At 50.2% G+C, this 25,775-nt stretch overlaps 1 protein-coding gene across 1 annotated transcript in view; it reads right to left on the bottom strand.

The window, feature by feature from the left end:
* Positions 1-18,970, bottom strand: part of LOC122391305 (glucose-6-phosphate exchanger SLC37A2-like) — a 45,333-nt gene extending 26,363 nt beyond the window's left edge. The window contains exon 1 of the mRNA XM_043385102.1: positions 18,759-18,970. The gene's annotated coding sequence lies outside the window, so the exon portion shown is untranslated. The remainder of the gene's footprint in view (positions 1-18,758) is intronic.
* Positions 18,971-25,775: the final 6,805 nt, after the last annotated feature.

Here is a 25,775-nt window from a genome sequence, read left to right as displayed (position 1 = left end):
ATTGCTAAGAAAATATACCTTGATGGAGGTTTTTAGCCACTTGGTGAAGTAAAGCTTTCCACAGCATGATATGGAAGCAATATGGTAGCAGTGAGGGTCAGTCAAAAGTTGCGCGAGCGGAGTCGACCTTCAAAAAAAGACTGTTGTTGGCACGCATAGACCCGGGAACAGGGGGGGCAGCGGGGGCGCTTGCCCCCCCCCCCCAACTTGAGAGCCGAGGGGGCGGCGCCCCCTCAACATTGAGGCAGCAAGAAAGGATCTTTCCTCCCTTTTGCGGACTTCTTTCCGTCTTGTTTCCTTTAAACATCTTAACATGAACACACGGCATTCAGTCCGTGCCATCTGAATGGTTTCTGCTGATAAAGTATCGATTTGACAACATATTGTCATCCCTCTATGGTCATCCCGCTTTGGTTTGGGCCTGACCTTGGCCATATGTAAGTTTGGCAGGCCAGATTTTATACTGGACCATTTTGGGTCAATTTTGAGAAATACATAACGTAAAACGGTGGTAAAATCATTGCTATATGTATGTACAACACAGTTTATTCGCTCTGGGTGTGAGGAAGGGGTGTGGGGCAATGGGTGCACTGACGTGGCGCCCTCGGAAGGCCGGTATGGGATTAAAGCTCAGCGACACTAAGGGCTTATGTGGTGCCTTCGGTTATCAGTAGCACCCTCAGAATCACCGGCGTATAGGGCCCTCAGAGCCGCCAGTAAGGGGCCTTTAGAGGCACTGGTGTGGGGCCATCATGCAGGTGCCCGTGTGGGCGCTCAGAGCCGAGGTGCTAGTGTGATTCTCTCAGAGGCGCCGGTGAGGGTCCTTACAGGCGTTGCTGTGGGCCCTTATAGACGCTGGTATGGAGCCGTTACAGACGGGTGTGGGCCTTTACATAGAGCTGCTAACGCAAACCCTCTACAGGCCGGCAGGGGGCTCTCAGTGACCGGCAAGGGGCCCTTAGGCCGGCAGAAGAAGTCCTGTGGGGTTCTTAGAGACCAAAATGGTACTGTCAGACGCCAGTGGGGCCCTCAGAGTCACTGGTGTGGGGTCCTCAAAAGTCATCCGTGGGTCACCTTAAGATGCGCAGGTGTTGGCCGTTGGGTCCTCAGAGCCGCCGATATAAGGGCTTTAATAGGCAGTGGTGTAGGCACTCAGAGTTGAGGGTGTGAAACCCTCAGAGACACCTGCGTGGGCCCTCATAGGCGCCGATGAGGGTCCCCACAGTTGCCGTTATGGGGCCCTCAGAAAAATAAGTGTGGGACAATCACAGGCGGGACATGCCCCTGGAAACTGCCCCTCATAGGCTGGTAAGAACTAGAGATGTCAATCGGATACCAACTTATTGGTATACCGATACCAAACCGATACCAACTTGGTATTTGGTATTTCAATCGTAATGTGTTTGGTATTTTGTTGGTATCATAAGCCCTCACTAATGTATAAGAGGGTAAGAAATCGGTAAAAAGTTGGTATTTCCCTCATTTTCCCAAGTTGGTTTGGTTTCGGTATTGTATCGTGGTTTTGGTTGGTATTTGGTTTGGTATCGGTATTCCGATTTTCCGTAATTGACATCACTAGTAAGAACTCTCAGAGGCCAGTAACGGTCCTTTGGAGACCACCGATGGGCCCTTAAAAGCCGCAAGAGACCCTCAGAAGCCGGCGTGGGGCCCTTATGGAGATCTTAGTGTGGCTATTTAGGGCCCATGAGGTGCTCTAACGAACCCCATGGGGCCCTTCTGAGTCGAAATATGGCCATCGTTAACCCTCAGCGGTCAACTGGCGCCGCAGGGCCCCTCGGGGCTCGGACCCGAGAGTCCCTTTGAACCCGATGGGGGGGGGGGGGGGTACGGGGGTACGTGTCCCCTTAGACCCCTAGCTACGCCACTGTTTCATTTGCATCATGTCAGGTATTTTAGGCTCGCCCCCCCCCCCCCCCAACTTGAAAATCGTTCCCGGGCCCCTGTTGGCACGTGTTTATGGCGCGGCAGCTGGTAGTTGGCGGTGTTTCGCGTGGTGTGGCATCACTGGCGGATCCGGGGGGGGGGGCACGGGAGCCTGAGGTGCCCCTGACAGGCCCGTGGTGCCCTTGCTAGGCCTGTGGTGCCCCTGGACCCTGGCAGACCTGTGGTGGCTCTGGCGGGCCTAGGGTGCCCCTGCTAGGCTGCTGATGGCCCTGGGACCTGGCAGGACTGTGGTGCCCCTGACAAGCCTAAAGCGCCCCCAACAGGCCCGTGATGCCCCCGACAGGCCCAAGGTGCCCCTGCGTGATGCCGTGATGTCTGCGAGGCCGGTGGGGCCCCTGACAGGCCCATGGTGCCCCTGCGAGGCCGGTGGTGCCCCTGGCAGGTCTCTGGTGTCCCTGACAGACCTGGGGTGCCCCTGACAAGCCTGTGGGGCCCCACACAGGCCCGTGGTGCCCTTGCTAGGCTTGTGGTGCCCCTGGCGGGCTGGTGGTGCCCTTGCTAGGCCGGTGGTGCCCCTGACAGGCCTGTGGTGCCCACGGGCACCAAGGGGGGTCATGACCCATATGGCCCCCCTTGGATCTGCCACTGACTGATACATAATATATTGATTTGTAAAGGCTAGACCGGTGGTGCCCCTGGCAGGCCTGTTGTGCCCCTGACAGGCCCAAGGTGCCCCCGACAGGCCCAAGGTGCCCCTGCGTGATGCCGTGATGTCTGCGAGGCCAGTGGGGCCCCTGACAGGCCCATGGTGCCCCTGCGAGGCCGGTGGTGCCCCTGGCAGGTCTCTGGTGTCCCTGACAGACCTGGGGTGCCCCTGACAAGCCTGTGGGGCCCCTCACAGGCCCGTGGTGCCCCTGCTAGGCTGGTGGTGCCCCTGACAGGCCTATGGTGCCCCCGGGCACCAAGGGGGGTCATGACCCATGTGGCCCCCCTTGGATCTGCCACGGATACATATGTAATTTCACTGGCGGTCGCAGCCGCTAGCAAAAGGGGGGGCCAAACTCACACTCGCGGGACATAACATTTATCCGTCACCGAAGGGGGGGGGGTGATCGGCTAATTCTTACGTCCACGAGGCGCAGCGCAGTTGGCACTAATTATGCTTCATCCATGTCATTCTTGCGTGGAATCTTTTAAGCACAATTTAAGACAAAATCACCAGTTCCATTTCCCGTCCCACGGTGTTTCCACCGGTCTGGCCACTGCACCATGGCGACGGATCGGTGTAGCATATACTGGAAGGTCGGGCACGCGGATTTATGACCTTACCACTATAAAACAATTCGGAAAAGTACAGATACCTACCTCTTGCTTCGAACAAGCATGTGAAACCCAGAGAGCATTTTCAGACTATGACATTTACCCATTTAGTTGTGTGGCGGCGGGAGAGAGCAGGTACACCGACCTCTGGAGACCAAAGGTTCCTGGCTTTCAAAATTGGCATCTGAGGGCCGCGCGCGACTCCTGCGGGCTTCGTAACGGCTCTATTGGGGCTCACTCAACCTGCCTAGTCCTCATGCTGAAAAGACTGGCCCTGAGCCCTGAGGATTTCATCAGTCTCTGCCAGCCCCAAGACCCACAACGGCTCATGGGGTCCCGATGTCGAAATATGAGGGAATCTACGCGGGACCAACAGGATGTAAAGTGATCTCGATCAGGACCAACGTAAGGCTGTACAGGAGTCTGCGTAAGCCCTCCGATCTTCAGAAGCCCACCCATGTATGTTTTCACTTAGAGGCCAGATTGGGGCCCTCAGAGACCAGTACAGGGCCTGCAAACTGCAAAGGCCAGTAGTTTGAGACCATCAGAGACCGAGTTGGGCTCTCAGAGGCTAATCTGGGTCCTTACTCATTACAGGCCAACATGGGGCCCTCAGATGTCAGCGTGGGGCTCTAAAAGACCGGCATGAGCCGTCGTTGGACCCCAGAGGCCAGCAGAGGGCCCTCAAAGGCCAAGATGGGCCCTCCTCAGATGCCATGCAGGCCCTTAGAGGCCGGCATCGGGTCTTTAGCAGCCAGTGCGGGGCCCTCATTGGCACCTAAAGGTTCGTCTTAGGACACCAGAGACAGAAATAAGGCCACCAGAGACCGGTGTGAGACGCTCAGACGCCAGTTGGGGCCCCTGAGGCCGGTTAGGGGCCCTCATAGGCCAGATGTGGGGCTTAAGAGGTCGATGTGGGCTCTTAGCGGCCAACGTGGGCGCTTGACCGCCACTGAAGTTCCCTAGAGGTCAGTGTAGGACGCTCAAAGACCGGTGTGGGAGCTATATTAATAGTGCATTCGATAGCCCTATTAACGCCCTTTCTGAGTAATTTTCTCAGATTTGACCTAACGTCAACGGTTTTGCCTGCAGGGGGCAAAAACTGCAAAAATAGCCGATTTTTTTTCGGAAACAGTTTTCTGCAATAACTTTTGACCCAAGCCTTGTACGAGCTTACTTTTACCCGCATCGTGTTCCTCTCGTCAAGACGCATCGAATGAACTATAACTTGACCTTGAAAGGTCAACTTGAAAATTTGACCTCAGGTCAAGGTCATGACCTGACCGGAAAGGGTCATGTTGCATATCAGTCGATCCGTATCGTCGAGCTGAACACTTATAAGGCGTTTTCATCGCTCTAGCATGCCTCTATCAAAAGTTATTTGCGAAAAACTGTTAGATACCATTCGTGACCTAAGATGACCTCAGGGCACAAACAAGGGTCACGGACACCATTTTCATGTTCAGTGTGTCTAAACCACTTGTAATTCGGTTTTTGGGAGTGTTTATAATGTCTTTCGTCCAAAAGAGGCGCATTTCAATTTTCTCCCATTGACTTGTAATGGGGAGGTCGCAAAATTGACCTGACCTTAGGTCAGCGATATCAAAATTCAGAGATAAACATTTTGTACATGCTATTGCTCTTAGCAATCTCTGAAAGTTTCAAAGCGATTGGTCACTCGGTGTAGCTATGACAGACATTGAAACGTTTTATGAGGTGAGGTCACTTCAAGTGACCTGGTGACTTGACCTTGAATGACCTTTGTCTGACATTTTCACAACATGTGTAGAATTGATGTATGATAAGGTATACCAAAAACGGCGGCGCTCCGCGCCGCCGTTTTTGAGATATTCGCGAAAAACCACAAGGGGGGTGTTCAAACACCCCCCCCCAGCAAGGCGCGGGCTAGCTCATGCAAACTCTATGCAGGCCCCGGAGGTCCCACGCTAATCCTTAAGAAACCAAGCCGGCATACGGCATCACCACCGGGCTTCTGAGGTGCACAGCACCAACCCATGAGGTCTTATGTGTCGTAGAGCCACGCTCATTTGGCAGGACCCTCCCGCCACTGCCGAAGAGGGTCTCGTGCCAGCCATTGCTGGGCCTACGAGAGCCTCAAGTAAACCCACGCTGATATTCCATACAAGATCCGGCCTTACTCGTGAACCGGTGCCAGCGACGCTGACCGCCAAATTGACGGAATGCGAAGCTGAGCCCTCTCATGAGTATAATTTACGTCCTTTGATGGCGCAAGAAAGAAAATGAAACATACAAAAAGCTTTCTAGGACTTTTGTTCGATCTGAAAGGTGGGGCCAAAAGATAGTATGGCCCCACCTTTCAGCACCAAAGGGGGGGCCATGGCCCCCGTGGCCCCCCCCCTGGGACCGCCTATGTGTAATTTATTGATTTGTAAGGGCGTTATGGCTTATACAATATGCAATTGCAGGCACTTGGTATCCCTCACTTATCCCTCATTGGGGGCTCTGGCGGGCTCCTGAGGGCCCACGTTTATCTCCGGGAGCCCTAGACGGGCTCCTTTGGGTCCTTTCAGTCCACTATAGCATAAGAGGTCTCCAAGCGACTCCTATACATCTGAGGGCGTACCCTGACGTCTGAGGTACCCAACTGCAGCTCCAATGGTCTCTTACACTGGCGGATCCAGGGAGGGGGCATTTGGGGCCATGCCCCTTTCCCAGGGGCCTAAAGTGGCCCGTTTGCCCCCTCCCCCAAACGATAATGAAACATAGTTCAATCAGTGCGTGGCCCAGGAGCCGAGTTAGACAGGGGGTGTTTTACCACCTCCCGGCCCGCAAAGGGACCCAAGCACTGACTTGAAGCGAGTTAACTGGTCGACAAAAGCAATGGTAAGTGTTCACAAAGTAATATAAAGGCATGGGTCGGGTGGGCTACCATTTATATATTTTTCTTTTTAGTTAAAAAAAATCATAGTGTCAGGGCTGTGACGAAGTGGCCTAAATCCGATGAGAAAACAGGATTTGGGGGTGCCCTAGGTTTGGCTCCGCATGAGTTGCCCCCCCCCCTCCCCCAAACGCAAGCCTGGATCCGCCAGTGCCACCACTGCTTCACAAATATGTTAGTATAATGTTTTAAAATCGTTAGATCACCGCTGACGTCACAAATTCTAAGGGGGCATCTCAATGCATTAGCCCCTTAGAATCCGAAAACTGCAAGTTTGAAATTCCATATCTCCGAATTAAAGCATTTTTCGATGTTGTGAGTGCCCAAACCGGTATTTGCAGGCCATGGCCACCAATTTGGCTATCTCAACTCAAAACTAATGTTAAGGTGGGATGGTCACTTTAAGAGCATTCGGTGTGATCCTCGGTATCTCACAGCTCTGCTGTTTCCTGCCCAGCACCGGCCGCAGCACTCGCCACAGCCCGCCTCGGTCACCGCGGCTGATAGCACCGGCGTACCGCGCACGGGTATCGTTTCGCACGGCGGCGCGGCACAGACGGTTCACCCGCTTATACTCGGCTCGATCGCCCCGAGCTAGAGCCGCCCGGCGGGACTGCAACAGCTGCTGGGTCTCGGCTGTCACGGCCGGCGCGGTCACCTGCCTATTCCGAACACGTCTGAGGGGCGCAACATTGTCTAATTGACCTATGAACGTTTCACAGAAAACGTTCCATTTACATTCGGTGGTGTCGCAGCCATACACTGGGTTCCAGTCCGTATCAGCGAGCTGCTGATTAAACGAGTCATGGTCAATCCTGTTGAAAGCTCGGCGGTATACCTTAGAGTTTCCAGCTGCCGCGGCACGACGCTCACGGGACAGCAAGACACGGGTGTAGTCATGAGGACCGCCGTAGTGACATCTCGTGACACCGACACGCCTAATCAACTCCGGGCGGTTAGTTATGATCACATCCAACAGAGTCCCCGCCGGACGATAAGTAGCTCGACTCTGATTAGTGACGTGGAATCTGTACGTGGTACAGGGACCCGCAGTTGCTTCTGTACACACTAGTATTTCAGCGTATTCTTGGCCTGTGACACCGTTGCAGGCGAATTGGGAAATGATTGTGTGCTTATTAAAACCACCATCTGAAGGGCTTTAAACTGATGTGCTGCTCTACTAATTCAGTGAACTTTTTATGGCGATATCAGCAAAACATTGTTTTCAGCGCTTTTTCCTGCCCCATTCCTTCTGAAACCTGGAACCGCTTATTCCATTCACTCCTGCCATCTGACGATGGTCGTGCTGATTACTAGTTCCGACGCTAGTAACTGCTCCAGCTTTGCACCCGGCATGCAAACTCAGGCGGCACCGGGCCGTGGCTCGACCAGTGAGGGTCGGAACGAGCCGACTGCCTGGGGCGCGGTTAGATCGGACGCCCTGCTGGGGAAGGGGACGGGAGTGAGGGGGAGGGGAGGAGGTGGTCACGTGGTCCGTCCAAGCTCGCAGACGACCTGTCCCGAGCCCAGCCATGTTCCGTGATCCAAAATCGCACGAGAGCTGTAGAATGCTTGGAGGAGACGCTTCGAAAGCGAACTTCAGCAGCACTAATTTACCATATTCTGCGGAGATAAATTAATATTATCTTAACGCAGAAAAAAATGTATGCCTTAGCTGTATAAGCTGTATCCTTTTAAAAGCCGTAAATAGGATTATATTTAGGGACTTATAGGTTTCGTATACACAGTGAATTGTGTTACATTAAGCCGTTTCGCTCTTATGGTTACTAACTGAAGAGTTATCCTTTTTTCTCACAGGGAATGACAACACAATAACAATACGAATAAAACCAGACGTTTCGCACACCAAAAGTGCCTCCGTCAGTGGCAAGAAATAAGTAACTATAATAGGCTGACATGTTTTCTTTCGATAAAATCGATGAAGTAGTTATCTTTACTTTTTTGATATATATTTTCAGCAGTTTTTTAAGCACATCATGGAAGCTTATAAACATTTCTGCATTTTATCGGCAACCCGGCTGCCCAGACCGAGACGGTGCCGCATATAGTTCTCATTGATGTTAAACCTACACTTATTTTTCTCCACTGACGAAGGCACGTTGTTGTCCGAAACGTTCGGTTTTATTCGCATTGTTTTTATATTGTCATTGTCCGTGAGAAAAACATACTCACATGGACTGGTCTCAGTTCATGTAGAAATTGTTGAACATTCATCAACACAGATAAAATGAACATTAACCCTCACCGCACATATAAGTAGAGGTAAATAGACCGCGCCCCCTGTTTTTCACCAATAAATCGCGGCAAAGCGAAGGATTGCGACGATTCTTTGGTGCCCTGGCGTTAATAAATTTTACAACCGCGGAAAATTAAATAGCCCCTATCATTTTTGCATCTTTTACGATATTTTTTAATCCCTGAAACAAATTACCTCTAACCTGTGATTATTTTTCTCAAGATCATGTCAGGCCAGAATAGCAATTGAAAGCCAGCGCACATCTTCTGTGTGTTTCCATAGTCGTTTCGTGATTAGGGACGTGTCAACATGCGAAATATACTATCTTATGTTTGTTTCATTGATTGTTGTAGGTGCCAAGGTCACGTGAAACTCAGGCTAAGGGCATTTACTTGAAATGATCTCGGTTAACTTCCTTAAATTTACACCTTTTTACTGTGGTTTTTAGGAAGTGTTGGTTTGAAATTTAGCACCCATTTTAGTATTTGAAAACTAGGCATACTTAGGTATCAGTTATAGTGCCTATGCAATATGTTGCAAGGCTGTAAGTGCTGGTTAACATTCCATGGATAGCCGGCAGAACGCCTAATGGGTGATCTGGCGTGACCTGTCCTACCCCAAATGCTTTGATACATCATCTTTGATCAAAGCAAGTGCAAATTCGGAATCAGAAGCAAGCCAAGTCCCAGCAAACCTCACTTGTAGAAATTCAAGCAAGACCCAATTTTCCGTGCCTGGGTTATTAACCTGATCTGGGAGGTTAACATGACCTAGGATCTCAACAGTCAACATTGACCAGGACATAAAAATAATTGGCTTTCTCCTCGTCAGCGATGACCAGAGGCCTCTTGCACCAAACTACCTAGCTGGGTAAAATCGAAAATCCGGTCTATTTTTCCGAAAATTTGACCTTTGACCGGTCATAAGTAGGTCAAATGTTGACCTAGGACCAAAAAATATACCACCAATCGCGAGATCTCGCTGAGAGCAATCCGTTGGTTTTTTCCGCTAAGCTCTACGACCTTCCGTTTCGAAACGCCAGGGGGGGGGTCGTAACAACCCCCCCCCCCTGGTTGTTCGTGTTATGAGAAATGGCCTGGTCGTGCGAGGGTTAAAGTTCTTGTTTGCACGCAGAGAAATTCGTATGCACTCCGCCAGGCTGGCCTGTGTCCTGTGTCCTCTGGCGCCTCGACTGGTATCATGGTTGGAGGTCTGAGCCACGTGGCACTACAACTTCTCGTTAGCACTTAAAGTTCTTGTTTGCACGCAGAGAAATTCGTATACACTCCGCCAGGCTCAAGCGCTCTCGCTGGACTGTCCTCGCTGTCCCCACACAGGGAAGATCCACAGGCCATTTCTTCCCCCGCTCCCCCTCCCCCCTCTTTAGCGTCAGTTCGTCAAAACAACACCTGCGCCCCCCGTCTCTCTCTCTCTCTCTCTCTCTCTCTCTCTCTCTCTCTCTCTCTCTCTCTCTCTCTCTCTCTCTCTCTCTCTCTCTCTCTCTCTCTCTCTCTCTCTCTCTCTCTCTCTCTCTCTCTCTCTCTCTCTCTCTCTCTCACTCTCACTCTCACTCTCACTCTCACTCTCACTCTCACTCTCACTCTCACTCTCACTCTCACTCTCACTCTCACTCTCACTCTCACTCTCACTCTCACTCTCACTCTCACTCTCACTCTCACTCTCACTCTCACTCTCACTCTCACTCTCACTCTCACTCTCACTCTCACTCTCACTCTCACTCTCACTCTCACTCTCACTCTCACTCTCACTCTCACTCTCACTCTCACTCTCACTCTCACTCTCACTCTCACTCTCACTCTCACTCTCACTCTCACTCTCACTCTCACTCTCACTCTCACTCTCACTCTCACTCTCACTCTCACTCTCACTCTCACTCTCACTCTCACTCTCACTCTCACTCTCACTCTCACTCTCACTCTCACTCTCACTCTCACTCTCACTCTCACTCTCACTCTCACTCTCACTCTCACTCTCACTCTCACTCTCACTCTCTCTCTCTCTCTCTCTCTCTCTCTCTCTCTCTCTCTCTCTCTCTCTCTCTCTCTCTCTCTCTCGGAATCGTTTAATTCATTGAGTTTTGAAGCCATTCTTATAAAGAAAAAGGACGGAGGGACGGAAGGAAAAAAAGAACTCAATGATTTAAACGATTCCGTTTTTATTGGTTATCATAAAGGTTCCGTCCCTCTACCCCTCCCCCTTCGTTGTTTTGCTAGGATGCGTTTTTCGTCTAAATGATCAAGAGCTTTAGTAAATGAAACAGGAATTATTGCCTGCAATATTTTCTTATAAATTTCGTCACAAAGAATGCAATAAGACTAAGAAAATACTGTGTGATTGCTATATAGGTATAAAAATAGTATACTATATAAAATGAGAACCTGCAATTATTTGGGATCATGTTTGAAATTTTATGGGACCGGGGGCTGTTGTCTGCTACGATCGCAACGATTAAGGATAGGTACTATGCATAGGCGAGGTGTGTAATATGTTGTAGTCTTTCCTGCTAGGCTGAAACCCACCAAAGATTGTTTTTGCGTATAGTTAAATGTGGTAATACCTATGTCCTACTCAGTGATAGGGTGTCTAATAAGCGGTAAGGGAGCAACGCAGACACCCTGAGTTAGCGTGGCGGCTCGGGACAGGCGGTAGAGATAAAAGAGGAGGGGATACTGATAAGGCATCTTATCAGCTAGAGGACGACGCGGCGCGCGGCGAACGCACGCGGCGGCTCGGGATGAAAGGGAGGGAGAGAGGGAAGGAGTAGGTAGAGAGAGAGAGAGAGAGAGAGAGAGAGACGGGTGGCGCAGGTGTTGTTTTGACGGTTTCGACTGACGCTAAAGAGGGGGGAGGGGGAGCGGGGGAAAGAAATGGCCTGTGGATCTACTCTGTGTGGGGTCAGAGGACAGTCCAGCGAGAGCGCTTGAGCGTGGCGGAGTGTATACGAATTTCTCTACGTGCAAGCAAGAACGGGGATCCATGTGATCGCAAGGCACCTCGCAGTTGCGATCAAACGTAAGTTGAATCGGAACAGATATTGGAGGGATCCATCACATCGTAGGCTAAGTAGATACGCAAGTTGTATCGCAAATGGTGAAGATACGAACTAACTTTACGAATCTTCTCGGTCGATCGGAAGGCCGATCGTAGCGAAGCTTTACCTCTTTCTCAGGAGAAAAATATAAGAAATTTTCAAAATTTTCACAAAACCGAAATATATGTTAAACAAATATGGTTGATGAACACGTGTGCAAAATTTGAGGTCGATTTCTTCAAAAATGGCTGCGCTAGAGCGTTTTAAATTTACACGTTGAAAACGGTCACTTTCACGTCATTTTTGTAATTATTTTTTTCAATTTTGAAGTTTAAAAAGTGTTTTGGGCAATTTTTCGCGTTAATTGCGAAAATCTGACCAAAACATGTATCGCACCATCAATGATCCGATACGCCATCAGAGGCCGCGCCGCGGACAGGTGGGCGCGGCGATACCTAGGCCGCGTGGGGGTTACACTGGTGTTCGGGAAGGGCTATGTCAACGCGAGGCAGGCCGCGGGGGAGCCGGTTGCGGCGCCGGTCCGTATTTGTCGGCGCCTAGCAGTGCAGCGGTGCGTTTATGGCGGAGGGAGGGGAAGCGGTGTAGTGTCGGCAAGGCCGCACACAGGAGAGGGCACACGGGCCTCCCCCCCATTCGAGTTGGGGCCCCTAATCTTTAGACCGCCGAAGACCATGTAAAATGAACTGAAATAATGATTAAAAAGACCGGGAGGGCCCATCTCGTTCCCCAGCAGGCCCATACGAGTCCATAAATGCCCAGTAGCGCAGCCAGGGGTATTGTGGTGAAATTTCAATGGCCCTCAAAAGACCTCAAAGGGCCCACAGATGGGGTCACCGGGTCCTCAGATGGTCTCGAAGGGCCCTCGGTTAGCGTCAAATGGCCCTCATCTGGTGTCAAAGGGCCCTCAGATGGCCAAATGAAGGGCCACAAGATGGCCTCAAAGGGCCCTCAGATGGGTTCAAAGGGCTCTCAGCCAACGTTAAACCTACCTCAGAAGACCTTAAAGGGCGTCAAAGGGCCCTAAAGTTTAGGGTTTAGGGCCTAAACCTGCGTCAGAGGGCCCTGAGCTCGCGTCAAACGACCCTCCGAAGGCCTTAAAGAGTCCTTAGCTTGTGTCAGAGGGCCCCCAGCTGGTGTCAGTGAGCCCTCCTCAGCTGGCGCCAAAAGTCCATCTGAAGGCCTCAAACGGTCGTCAGCTAGAGTACAACGGTCCTCAGATGCCGTCACGCGGCCCTCAAAAGCCTCAAGGAGTCCTTATAAGGTCTCAAAGGGCCCTCATTTGGCCTCAAAAGGCCCTCCGCTAGCGTTAACCGGACTTCAGAAGGCCTTAAAGGGCCCTTATCTGGTGTCAGAGGGCCCCCAGCTAGTGTCAGAGGGCCCCCCGGCCCTCAGTTGGCGCAAAATGGCCATCAGAAGGCCTCAAACGGTCCGTAACTGGAGTCCAACCGCAACGGTCCTCAGGTGGCGTCAAGCGGCCCTCAAAAAGCCTCAAAGGCCGCTTAGAAGGCAGCAAAGGGCCCTCATATGCCCCCAAAGGGTCCTCTGCTGGCGTCAAACGGACCTCAGAAGGTCTCAAAGGTCGTCAAAGGGCCCTGAGCTCGTGTCAAATATAAAAGCGCCCTTAGTTGGTGTCAGGAGGCCCCCAGTTGGTGTCAGTGTGCCCTCAGCTGGTGTCAGAGAGCCCTCAGTTGGCATCTACTGGCCATCAGAAGGCCCCAAACGGTCCTCAGATGGCGTCCAACGGTCCTCAGCTGACGTTAAGAGGCCCTCAAAAAGGCCTCAAAGACCCCTCGGCTGCTGAAGAGGCCCTTAGCCTCAAAGGAAACTCAAGAGACGTTAAACGGCCCTAAAAAGGCTTGAAAGGGCCCTCTGCTGGTGGCAAAGGGCTCGCATATGACATCAATAACAGCTTTGTCAAAAAACGGACCTGAGAGACCTTGCCGGTCCCTGGTTATAAGGGACTCCTGTCTCTTGCAGTAACCTGAGTGGCCCACGTTTACTGAGGGGCCCCTGGTTATTGAAGGAGTCCCTGGTTATTGGAAGGACCCCTGGTTATCAGAGGGTTCCCTGGTCACCTGGTGGGTCCCTGATCAATTGAAACCTCCCGATCATCTGAGCGCTGATTGCCTTGGTCTTGGCGTTGGCGTACAGTTTAAAGTCGTCGGCACACTGCACTGCGGCCTCCTCTTTCTCAACAAGTCCCTCTATTTCTTCTGCAGCGAGGGCGATTTCGTCAAAATACTCCTCCATCGCGAAGCCTCGTGCGCAGACGCAGTCTTCGGGGCGCTCGCTGCGCCAACTCTTGACGACAACTGACGGGCTCCAAATGGAACAGATGGACTCCGAAACGAACGTGGGAATGCCGACACATGATCCCTCCAAATTTACAGAGGAGGAGATGTCCCTGACAGCCCCTTTGCAATAGGGGTCACTTTTACACTATAGACGTATGGGGAATTCGACCTTATCGACATGGTACTACGAGGTCAGCTGATCTGCTTGGCATTTAAATCGTAGTAAAACTGGCATTTAAACGCTGCGAAACAACTTACGTACAACGTAGCTCCGATTTGCCCCTCTTTCTTTTTCATCCCTCCGATTTTCTTCCGATCAAGAGAAGTTTCGTACCGAGAGAAGTTTCGCAGCCACGTCCGATATAACTTACGATAGCACGGATCCCCCCAGCCTGAGTGCTAACGAGAAGTTGTAGTGCCACTCAGGCTGGGGGGATCCGTGCTATCGTAAGTTATATCGGACGTGGCTGCGAAACTTCTCTCGGTACGAAACTTCTCTTGATCGGAAGAAAATCGGAGGGATGAAAAAGAAAGAGCGGCAAATCGGAGCTACGTTGTACGTAAGTTGTTTCGCAGCGTTTAAATGCCAGTTTTACTACGATTTAAATGCCAAGCAGATCAGCTGACCTCGTAGTACCATGTCGATAAGGTCGAATTCCCCATACGTCTATAGTGTAAAAGTGACCCCTATTGCAAATGGGCTGTCAGGGACATCTCCTCCTCTGTAAATTTGGAGGGATCATGTGTCGGCATTCCCACGTTCGTTTCGGAGTCCATCTGTTCCATTTGGAGCCCGTCAGTTGGCGTCAAGAGTTGGCGCAGCGAGCGCCCCGAAGACTGCGTCTGCGCACGAGGCTTCGCGATGGAGGAGTATTTTGACGAAATCGCCCTCGCTGCAGAAGAAATAGAGAGACTTGTTGAGAAAGAGGAGGCCGCAGTGTCCCGACGACTTTAAACTGTACGCCAACGCCAAGACCAAGGCAATCAGGGGGCGCTCAGATGATCGGGAGGTCTCAATTGATCAGGGACCCACCAGGTGACCAGGGAACCCTCTGATAACCAGGGGTCCTTCCAGTAACCAGGGACTCCTTCAATAACCAGGGGCCCCTCAGTAAACGTGGGCCACTCAGGTTACTGCAAGAGACAGGAGTCCCTTATAACCAGGGACCGGCAAGGTCTCTCAGGTCCGTTTTTGACAAAGCTGTTATTGATGTCATATGCGAGCCCTTTGCCAGCAGCAGAGGGCCCTTTCAAGCCTTTTTAGGGCCGTTTAACGTCTCTTGAGTTTCCTTTGAGGCTCTTCAGCAGCCGAGGGGTCTTTGAGGCCTTTTTGAGGGCCTCTTAACGTCAGCTGAGGTCCGTTGGACGCCATCTGAGGACCGTTTGGGGCCTTCTGATGGCCAGTAGATGCCAACTGAGGGCTCTCTGACACCACCTGAGGGCACGCTGACACCAACTGGGTTTTATATTTGACACGAGCTCAGGGCCCTTTGACGCCCTTTGAGACCTTCTGAGGTCCGTTTGACGCCAGCAGAGGACCCTTTGGGGTCATATGAGGGCCCTTTGCTGCCTTCTAAGCGGCCTTTGAGGCTTTTTGAGGGCCGCTTGACGCCACCTGAGGACCGTTGCGGTTGGACTCCAGTTACGGACCGTTTGAGGCCTTCTGATGGCCATTTTGCGCCAACTGAGGGCCGGGGGGCCCTCTGACACTAGCTGGGGGCCCTCTGACACCAGATAAGGGCCCTTTAAGGCCTTCTGAAGTCCGGTTAACGCTAGCGGAGGGCCTTTTGAGGCCAAATGAGGGCCCTTTGAGACCTTATAAGGGCTCCTTGAGGCTTTTGAGGGCCGCGTGACGGCATCTGAGGACCGTTGTACTCCAGCTGACGACCGTTTAAGGCCTTTAGATGGACTTTTGGCGCCAGCTGAGGAGGGCTCACTAACACCAGCTGGGGGCCCTCTGACACAAGCTAAGGACTCTTTAAGGCCTTCGGAGGGTCGTTTGACGCGAGGTCAGGGCCCTCTGACGCAGGTTTAGGGCCCTTTGACGCCCTTTAAGGTCTTCTGAGGTAGGTTTACCGTTGGCTGAGAGCCCTTTGAACCCATCTGAGGGCCCTTTGAGGCCGTCTTGTGGCCCTTCATTTGGCCATCTGAGGGCCCTTTGACACCAGATGAGGGCCATTTGACGCTAACCGAGGGCCCTTCGAGACGATCTGAGGACCCGGTGAACCCATCTGTGGGCCCTTTGAGGTCTTTTGAGGGCCATTGAAACTTCGCCACAATACCCCTGGCTGCGCTACTGGGTATTTATGGACTCGTATGGGCCTGCTGGGGAACGAGATGGGCCCTCCCGGTCTTTTTAATAATTATTTCAGTTCATTTTACATGGTCTTCGGCGGTCTAAAGATTAGGGGCCCCAACTCGAATGGGGGGGGAGGCCCGTGTGCCCTCTCCTGTGTGTGGCCTTGCCGACACTACACCGCTTCCCCTCCCTCCGCCATAAACGCACCGCTGCACTGCTAGGCGCCGACAAATACGGACCGGCGCCGCAACCGGCTCCCCCGCGGCCTGCCTCGCGTTGACATAGCCCTTCCCGAACACCAGTGTAACCCCCACGCGGCCTAGGTATCGCCGCGCCCACCTGTCCGCGGCGCGGCCTCTGATGGCGTATCGGATCATTGATGGTGCGATACATGTTTTGGTCAGATTTTCGCAATTAACGCGAAAAATTGCCCAAAACATTTTTTAAATTTCAAAATTGAAAAAAATGATTACAAAAATGACGTGAAAGTGACCGTTTTCAACGTGTAAATTTAAAACGCTCTAGCGCAGCCATTTTTGAAGAAATCGACTTCAAATTTTGCACACGTGTTCATCAACCATATTTGTTTAACATATATTTCGGTTTTGTGAAAATTTTGAAAATTTCTTATATTTTTCTCTTGAGAAAGAGGTAAAGCTTCGCTACGATCGGCCTTCCGATCGACCGAGAAGATTCGTAAAGTTAGTTCGTATCTTCACCATTTGCGATACAACTTGCGTATCTACTTAGCCTACGATGTGATGGATCCCTCCAATATCTGTTCCGATTCAACTTACGTTTGATCGCAACTGCGAGGTGCCTTGCGATCACATGGATCCCCCCAGCCTCAGACCTCCAACCGTGATACCAGTCGAGGCGCCAGAGGACACAGGACACAGGCCAGGTGAGGGTGGAGCTGCCGGGAGGCAGTTGCAAACACCTACCACTTACTGGATATTGCATCTCAAGATGTCCAATCCTGCCTGTTCACGTGTATGCCTGATAAACAACGATAGCTGCAGAACGATAAGGTGGCGGTCTATAGGTATTTGGTCTGCATGTCAAATTGACGAATTTTTGTGTGAAATAACTCCCGACCAATGTCACACAGTTCACATATCGATTATCATGCAGCCTGAAACACATTTCGCTCAAGTTGCTCTCGCAAACAGCTAAACGTCGTACCAATGCCGTAAAAAAGCGCTGCTGAAGAGCAGCGCTATTTCTGATGCGTTATTTTTCACGAACAACGCAAAGTCTTACGTCACCAGATGCGCCTTTGTCTCTTTATGATACGGAAACGCGTCCTTTTAGGTGGGGGTAGCGTCAATCTGGCTTCGTTCTTTGAACGGGTTCCGTCTTCCGTCTTCGTCCTTTTATGATAACCAAATTCCGTCTAATCTCAGAAATGACGGAGCGTCCCTCCGTTCTTTTCTTTATAAGAATGGCCATCGTCCAGGTCAGTGGTGAGCTGACGCATGGTGTTATGCGGCACTTTGTACGCTGATGCAGCCAGCACCGTCTGGTGCTTACTGGTCCACACCAGCACCCAGATGATCTCCAGGTTGGAGCCGGCCACGCCCGTCACAGGTGTCGGGAGCAGCTCGCAGCTAAGGCTATCACGTACCAGCACGGCCACGCCTCCCCTCCCACTGGGCAGGCTGGAGCTGACCGGCCTGTCCCGCCTGAAGAGCCTGCAGCCGCTCACACCAACCAGCCGGTCAGGCATGCAGGCGGCGCCAGCCACGTCTCGCAGAGGGCCAGCACATCAAAGCCGCATTTGAATTCGATATTTGAGATATCGAGGTTTTAGTGACGTCATGATTTCTGAGTTTTCGACCAAAAACAGCATATGTTCGAAAAATCATATAAAATCACAGAATAGACATACAGACATGAGGTAACCGCCATTAGACTGCCAATACTATGAGCAATCAAATGGCTATCTTCGATTTTTGATTATCGTTCGCATTTTCCAAAATCTTGAACTGAATCTTGGCAATTTCTCGTGACTACTTCACGACCATGATACATGCATTTCTTAAATTGAGCTTTTTGAACCAAATACGTACACATATGATAAAATGAATGTCACCATCGTGTTCTACGCCCAAAATTACCCATAAAACATGTGGCACAGGCTGCGAATATCAGTTTTGATTTTCGGGGATATGTACCTACCCGGTTGATCTGACCTTGACCCTGACCTATGCTTGACTGACCCCTACATGGATCTGACACTCTTGTAGGCCTTCTCATACGAAGGACTGTGCACCGTTTTGACAGAGTTTATGACGAGAGGCGCCCATCGCGAAGTCCTGAAGTCCATGCCACTAAAAGCCCGATTTCAGATGTTTGACCTGACCTTGACCCGACCTGTGACCTTAAAATTCAACTTTAAAGTACTCATCTGAAGCGTCTCGTCGCGTTCTTTCGTTTCCCGCCTCGTGCGTTTCGATGCGCCTATTGATTCTCGAGTTATCGGCTGGGGGCGTTTAACGCCCCCCTTCCCCAGCAAACGGCGGGTGGCGAAATACCCCACCAACTGCCGGGTTAAATCGAAAATATCTTATTACAAAGTTGCAGCACTTTGGATTCAGAGGGACTAACGCATTTGAATGATGTGTGACGTCAGCGCAGATCTAACGATTTTAAATCTTGCCACATGGCACATGAAAGTCATGACTCACCTTAGGCTTCATTTTACTCTGCTGATTGGCGAGTGGCACTCCGCACAATGTCGTCGCGCTACCTACACGAGCAAAAGATATTTCCCGAGCACACAGCAATGCACATTAGAGACACACAAAAGTGACACACACACACACACTTTCTCTCTCTCTCTCTCTCTCTCTCTCTCTCTCTCTCTCTCTCTCTCTCTCTCTCTCTCTCTCTCTCTCTCTCTCTCTCTCTCTCTCTCTCTCTCTCTCTCTCTCTCTCTCTCTCTCTCTCTCTCTCTCCCGCGCGCGCGCACACATACACACACGCACCTACACACACACAGAGGCCGCGCCACAAGTGCGGTGGCGGAGAACCGCTGGCGCTGGTGGCCGGTCGGCCGACCGTTAGGCACCGTGTCGCCCGCCGGCCCGTGGCGGCGACCGACCGTTACACTGGCCGCCGCGCTGCGCCGGTGGCCTGGACGGCGCACCGGCGCGGCCGCCGCCCCGCCGCCACCCACCCAAGTATGTAAGTACGTGCGGCCCAGACGGTATTTGGAGGACGCTCTCTCGGAGTCGGAGGCGGAGTCGAATTTGAGTTTTATTCGTCCATATTATATGTCCCCATGTTTTTGATACATCAGAAGGTTCTGTGTTCGAATCTCGAAGTGACCCAAACTTTTATCGTTAATGTGCGGCAAACCATTGCTACAAAGTAAAGTAGGGGTGAGCGCGCTGGTGATGGAAGTTGTAAGTTGGCATACCTGACCTTTGATTCAAGCCGGATTTTACGACACCATACCTCAAACTCTGAGGGCTTGCACCATGGAAAGTAACAGCCTTGAAACTTGAAACTTATTTATTCACGAGTCCACTGCAATCAGTGGCTTTTCGTCATTGCACGTCACAGAAGTAAACAAACATCGTTGATGGGGGGCAGGCGCGCACACAGGATTTTTGAATTGGGGGGGGGGCACGACCTGCGAACTGGGCCCCCCATGCCGAAGGGCCCCCCCCCAAAATGCGCTACGGCCTGCGTGCTTTTACTTCGGTTAACTTGAAGCTTCAGCTTTTGCCAAGGCAAAGTAAAACAATTATTTCGGTACCTGTTTAATTTTCAAACATTTACGTTTTACGCTGGTACGTTTTATTCAAATGCGATTCAAAGTCGGTAAATATAATTATTTTCACGTAAAACATTCCATTAATAAGCATAGTTGCAAGGCCCTCAGAAATCGACCCCGGGCAGCGCCTGGCTGCCGGCCAGCCGACCGGCCGACCGCCCCGGCTGGCTAGAAGCAAGGACCGGTCACATATTGCCCCGAATGTGTAGGAGCGGGGACAACACTCCTTTTTCACGTAGGTATATTCACATCTTTTTGTAGGCATATCGAGAACATGCATGATTGATGGCTGTGATGAGCATTGTTAGTACAGTTATATTTACATCATTTTCACTATAATTAGGCATATTGACATGAAAAGTCATTACAACTGATACTGGATGCGAGATCACAGACCAGAGATCCAGCGTTCTAACTAGATATTCAATGTTCAACCGACAAATCAAATCAACAGGACTATGTACGACGTACGTCGACACCCAGGATTTTGCCCAGAAGGGGGTCACCTGCTCTCGAAGCGGCCCGCGAGTCCCCCGGGGGCCCCGGGGTCAGCCCAGGCAGGGACGTATCTAGGACCTTTCGATTGGAGGGGGGGCACAGTCGGTCCGGTCCCACTTGCAGACGGGCCTCTCTAAAACGGTCTTAACCCTGGGAAAATGTGGAAAATTGGCAGGTAAAATATGATTTTTGCCCGATGAGTGTGCTTAACCGCAGGATGGTTTGAAATAGACAAACACTATTCGTTAGAATTGCGTTTTTCTATTGAAAAACAACCGGAGCAGTCCTTCATCGGGCTATGTTTTCCATTGTTGGCAGCGACTCGAGACATCTTGACCGGGGCCTAAACGAACGATCAGATTTTCATAAAAATTTCAGGGTATGGGCTCCTGGAGGTGATCTACCTGATGGCACCGGTCGCTGCTCGATGTAATATCAGTGAAAAGTGGTACGTGCGTTTCATTTTTTCCATGTTAAGTCAACGGGGATCTGGACACTTTTTGCGCGATCGCCAATGGCGGAGAAACGAAGATTTTGAGGGGTGGTTTCAATGCAATTATCTTATGGCAAACACGTTCAGGCATCTATTGGTGTTTGTGTAGATAGGCAGAGTATCTTCATTTAGACATTGTTCATTGAACCGTAGTGCGAATTCTGCTTTTATGAGCTTCCGTTATCTGCTTTTGTGAGCTTCCACATATTACCAAAATGTGTCATGTGTCATGCATCCAAGTGTGGAACGATGTAGGTATATTAGTTAGTGTGTTTACTGAATGTGACGACTGCAAGAGGCCTTAGCAATTTATCACGCACAATATGTATTTAGTTTTTCTCCCTTCCATTCTAGTAGCAAACTTAGGCTCTGTGCTTTTACAATTTAACCTTGTGATCATGAAGATGTAGATGTCTTCGAAAGCTTAAGGAATTTAATTTTGTATACATGTTATGTCTGAAACCTTTGCCAATATAATCGGACAATTATCAACATCTCTCAAGAAAACGATCCGAAAATACGAACACACAAATCGGAAGCTCATAAAAGCAGAATTCGCACTACGGTTCAATGAACAGCATCTATTGGTGTGTACTGTATCCCCGTCAAAACCTCGGAACGTTTCTTTGCACGATGTCAAAGTTGGAATTATGCCTTCTCCCATGGAAATCTTTCAAAGGTGGCACACTACCTTTAAAGGTAGTGTGCCACCTTCCAATGATTTCCCATTTTATTTTTCCTTGGATAAGAAGCTTCTGTTTTTACCTAATATCGCAAACAAATCAAAAATGGGCCTGGAATAGTGCTTTTTTCGCCTAAAATTTTATCGGTTTTTCGATATGTATAACAACTGTAGTGGGCTGACCTGCAAACAGACGTCGGCAACAATCGCGAATGCGCCGCACATATGACAATAAGCAAAGGTCATTATAGAGTTACGACGTACGGGAATGAGTTATCAGCTGGCTAATCGTAGACAACACAATGTCGAACTTAAACTGTAAGCCTGTATTGGTATTGTTTCTTTAATTTGGCTGTCGAACATCAATTTATGGTTTGAAATATGATTTTATGTAAAATAATTGATATGAAACAGCCGTCTCTTAAGTTATGACACCATCTCACCACACGAAAGTGGCAGAAATGACAATGATCAGCTGACGCATTTTTCTTGGCCGAATTCAGAGCGCGCGGCCCGACGCACCACCACCGCACCACAAAGTATGAGCAGAAGCCACCTAACAGGCTTATTCGAAACCGCAGGAGATGATGATGAACGGGTTTATCGAAACTTGATTGGATGAGCCTATCGGGAATAGCGATTTTAGTGTCTGCATTTATTGTTCATAGTGGTGTGAAATGTGGTTAGGGTACGACCGACAACCCGTCGGGGCGAATTTCGCACTGGGGTACTCAAAATTTGAAGAATTTAAGACGTTTCCATGAGTTTTGAAGGTATGGATAAGTTCTAAAAATCCGGTTCTCCTTATTTGTTTATTTATTTGTTTATTTGACCAAAAAACAACCACAGGCCAAGGCCCAGTTACGGCTGCAGTCAAAACACACTAACACGGATAAGCACACAAACACGCACACACAAAAACATCCATGCCAATACGGCAAACGCTGATGCAATAATGAATAAAATGTGTAAATATATGTATAATGTGTGGTAAAAGCGCAAAAACGCAAAAACATGAATACCATAAAGGATAAATGGAGGCCGCATGGGTAAGAGGATGAATACAAAATAAAATAAAATAAGAACAAATAATGATAAATCAGAGCAGCTTACCATAAAGTGAGAAAATGAGGTTAGAATAAACGTTAAAATAGTGTAAATGGTATGGAGATGATGATCAGAGGATGTAATAGTAGAAGGATATGGTGTTAAAAGAAGCACACATTATAAATGAAAATGCATGTAACTACGTAATAAAAACAGCACGACGCAACTTTACATGCTACTTCCTACCACGGTTAGCATACATACGTAAGAGCCCTGACGACCAGCAAACTGAACTAAGTCCGATCTCAAAGATCGGGACGGCTGGAATAAGTCGCTCTGATGGTTATCCTGCATAAGCGAGTTGAGCAGTTGAGGAGCTCGCACCAAAAAGCCTCTCCTCACAGAGTCCACCCTGCCACTTCCACGAGGTACAGGTCTCGCGAGATTAAGCGGTAGGTTTTGCACTTTTACATTTCCGGTTATATCTCAGAAACTAATCGATCTACGATGAAGCCATTTTACACGATCATGGCCGGCTTGTTACCCAACAAGTCGATCGCATCTTCACCACTTAAAAGCTTAAGACGACGAATATACATATAGCCTGAAGTACACTAAATTTTCTAGGTGCAAAACCTACCGCTAAAACCCGCAAGACCTGTACGTGGAACAGCTCAGGGCGTCGTGTGCGTCGGCCTGGTACGGATAAAGGGAACAGTCCCGATATCTCAGCGCAGTCTATAGGTGCCCCCTCAGTGCTGAACACGCAAACATTAAATCAGACTGAATAAGGCGGGTCTTAACAGATGCGCAACCAAACTTGCACAGCAGGGACTGATAGTCGAGAGGCGGGCATGAAGGCTGAGTTCTAGCTCCCAGCCACATCAAGAATAGAGGTTGGAGACGCTCAAATCTACACAAGTGGGTGACAGCGGCACCAGACCATATTACACTCGAGTATTCTATTACAGATCGCACGTGTGCCTTGTAGGCGATTAGACATGCAGCGTGATCGAATTTAACTCTATGTGCATGAGTGGACACCTGCATGCTTCTCATGAGCAGTCCCAACATACGATTGGCCTTTGAAACAGTGGCATCTGTGAGTAAGTGAAAATGAGGTTTTAAGGCGTCCCTGTCCATTGGACATTCGGCCGCCTGTAAAGAATCTGTTTGCTAGAAAAAATATCGAATTGCTAGAATTTTGATATTGCAAGTGCTCATTTACTTTAACCCTCGCATGTGTGCGGCGTTTTCCAGCTTCTAATGTGTAGGGGGGGGGGTCGGTTGGACCCCCCCCCCCTTGCCGTTTGGCCCCTGATCGAGCTAGAGCTTCGCGGAAAAAACGAGCGTGTTGCCCGTGACGAGAGGAAGCCGATGATACCCAATTTTAAGGTCCTAGGTCATTGGTTGACCTTCCAGGTCAGGTCAATGACCCAAAGTCGGGAAAATCGGGACCTATTAGAAAGTCGTAAAGTGTGGCTGCTAAGGGGTTTTTCGGGGTGCTGATCACGAATATCGTGTTAGTTTTGATCACAGATGATGTCTTTAAGCATTTAGACCAGGTCGGGTCAGGTCAGGTCAGGTCAACCAGTAGGCGTCGTGACGGGTATTCGTAGTACGTGTCAACCGCCTCTGACAGCTTCGTAACATGTTACGAAGGCACCAAAACTACTTCGTAAATGTTCAAATGGTTGCTAAATTCGAATTCAGCTCCAAAAACTAGCCTAGAAACATGTAAAACTCGAAAAAGTGAACCGAGGTCACCTGAGGTCACCAAAGGTCAATGACCTGACCTGACCTTTAGGTGACCTTGACACCCACCCTAATGCATGGGAGCAACATCACATCACATGTTTGAACGTTTGAAACCACGAAAAGCTTGCAAACGCGCGGCTAATGCGAGCCGACGTACGCCGAATCGCGATTCCGGCCAAACATGGTCTCGGAAAAGAGGTCACAGGTCAAAGGTCATTGGGGTCAGGGTCATGAAATTTTCAGGGTAGGTGTAAAATTGATCAATGCGAGGGTACTGAAAGTTTCGTCGCGATCGGCCGCTTTTTACGCGAGTTATTCGCGAAAAACCATGGGGGGGTCCATCCGACCCCCCCCCCTACACATGCGAGGGTTAACACGCGCAGTGGAAGGGGGGCGGATTTCGCCCACCCCTCCCGTTTTTCGCCAATAACTCGCGCCGCAAGCATAATATCAATGTGAAATTTCGGCTACCTGTCCAGAATTGAATTGCGGATCTTCTCGTGCAAGAAGAAAGAAAATCCGTTCACAACTTTTCTAGTAATAGCGGTGTAAAGTCAAACATCCTGCCGCCGCGGCGGCGCGGCGGCGCGGCGGCCGGCGGCGAGTTACCTAAGTGTGGAACTACCCAGCGCCGAGCCGGCCGGATGACGTCACACCACAGCCAGTGCCGGCGCGGCGGCAGACTGGCCGAGATTGGCATGGTCTTAACTTGGCGAAGAGGCATCGGACGCCAAACTTCTGCTGCAGCCATTAATCACATTTCATGCGTTTCTTCCATGTGTATGAGCTATCAAGTCCTTCGAATACCTAATGTGTAGGTGAGCTTACCTGCATTTAGCAGTGTGTGCCATGCTATGTGGATGGGCACATCCGACAGTCGACACACTGCGCAATGGATTCCGATATTGCTTGGCTGCTTCTGGCTTTGTGTCTTCGAACGAACCATTGAAAGGGAGGACGTCATTTTTAAAGGTTGTTAGGTGCACTCAAACGTTTTAAGATAAGCAACTGCTGATTGAATTTCTGGCGAGGGTTGGTGGAACGCTCTGTTTACAAATGAGTATCTACCTACAGGTACCTACAGGTCTAGTACCTACTATACCTGCAGTGGGAAATAACTGGGTCGCGGTCAGTTAGGCATGATTCACGAAGTCCCTTACCTTTTATTAGACTTATTAAACCCAATGTGCAACATTTGCGTCTTTTCGCGTTGTATCGGGTAGCAAATGAGAAAATCTGCTTCTTCTCCACAGCCCTCAATTCAAGAAACCGTCCTTTTCCTTATCGCATCATTCCAGAACATAATTTTCAAACATGGGTATCTTCCCCACAAAAAAACTGAAGCAGTTTCCTTCGGCTCCAATGCGCCGCTCGCCCAGGGAGACGGAAGTGTTATATTCTCGGCGGTCCAGTCTGCATTCTGCAGCACACTCAAACTTGGCGGA

This window comes from Amphibalanus amphitrite, unplaced genomic scaffold (assembly GCF_019059575.1).
Source record: "Amphibalanus amphitrite isolate SeventyFive unplaced genomic scaffold, NRLGWU_Aamphi_draft 000430F_arrow, whole genome shotgun sequence".
NCBI lineage: Eukaryota > Metazoa > Arthropoda > Thecostraca > Balanomorpha > Balanidae > Amphibalanus > Amphibalanus amphitrite.
The sequence above is the reverse complement of the archived record's forward strand: the minus strand, read 5'-3'. Positions and strand labels throughout refer to the sequence as shown.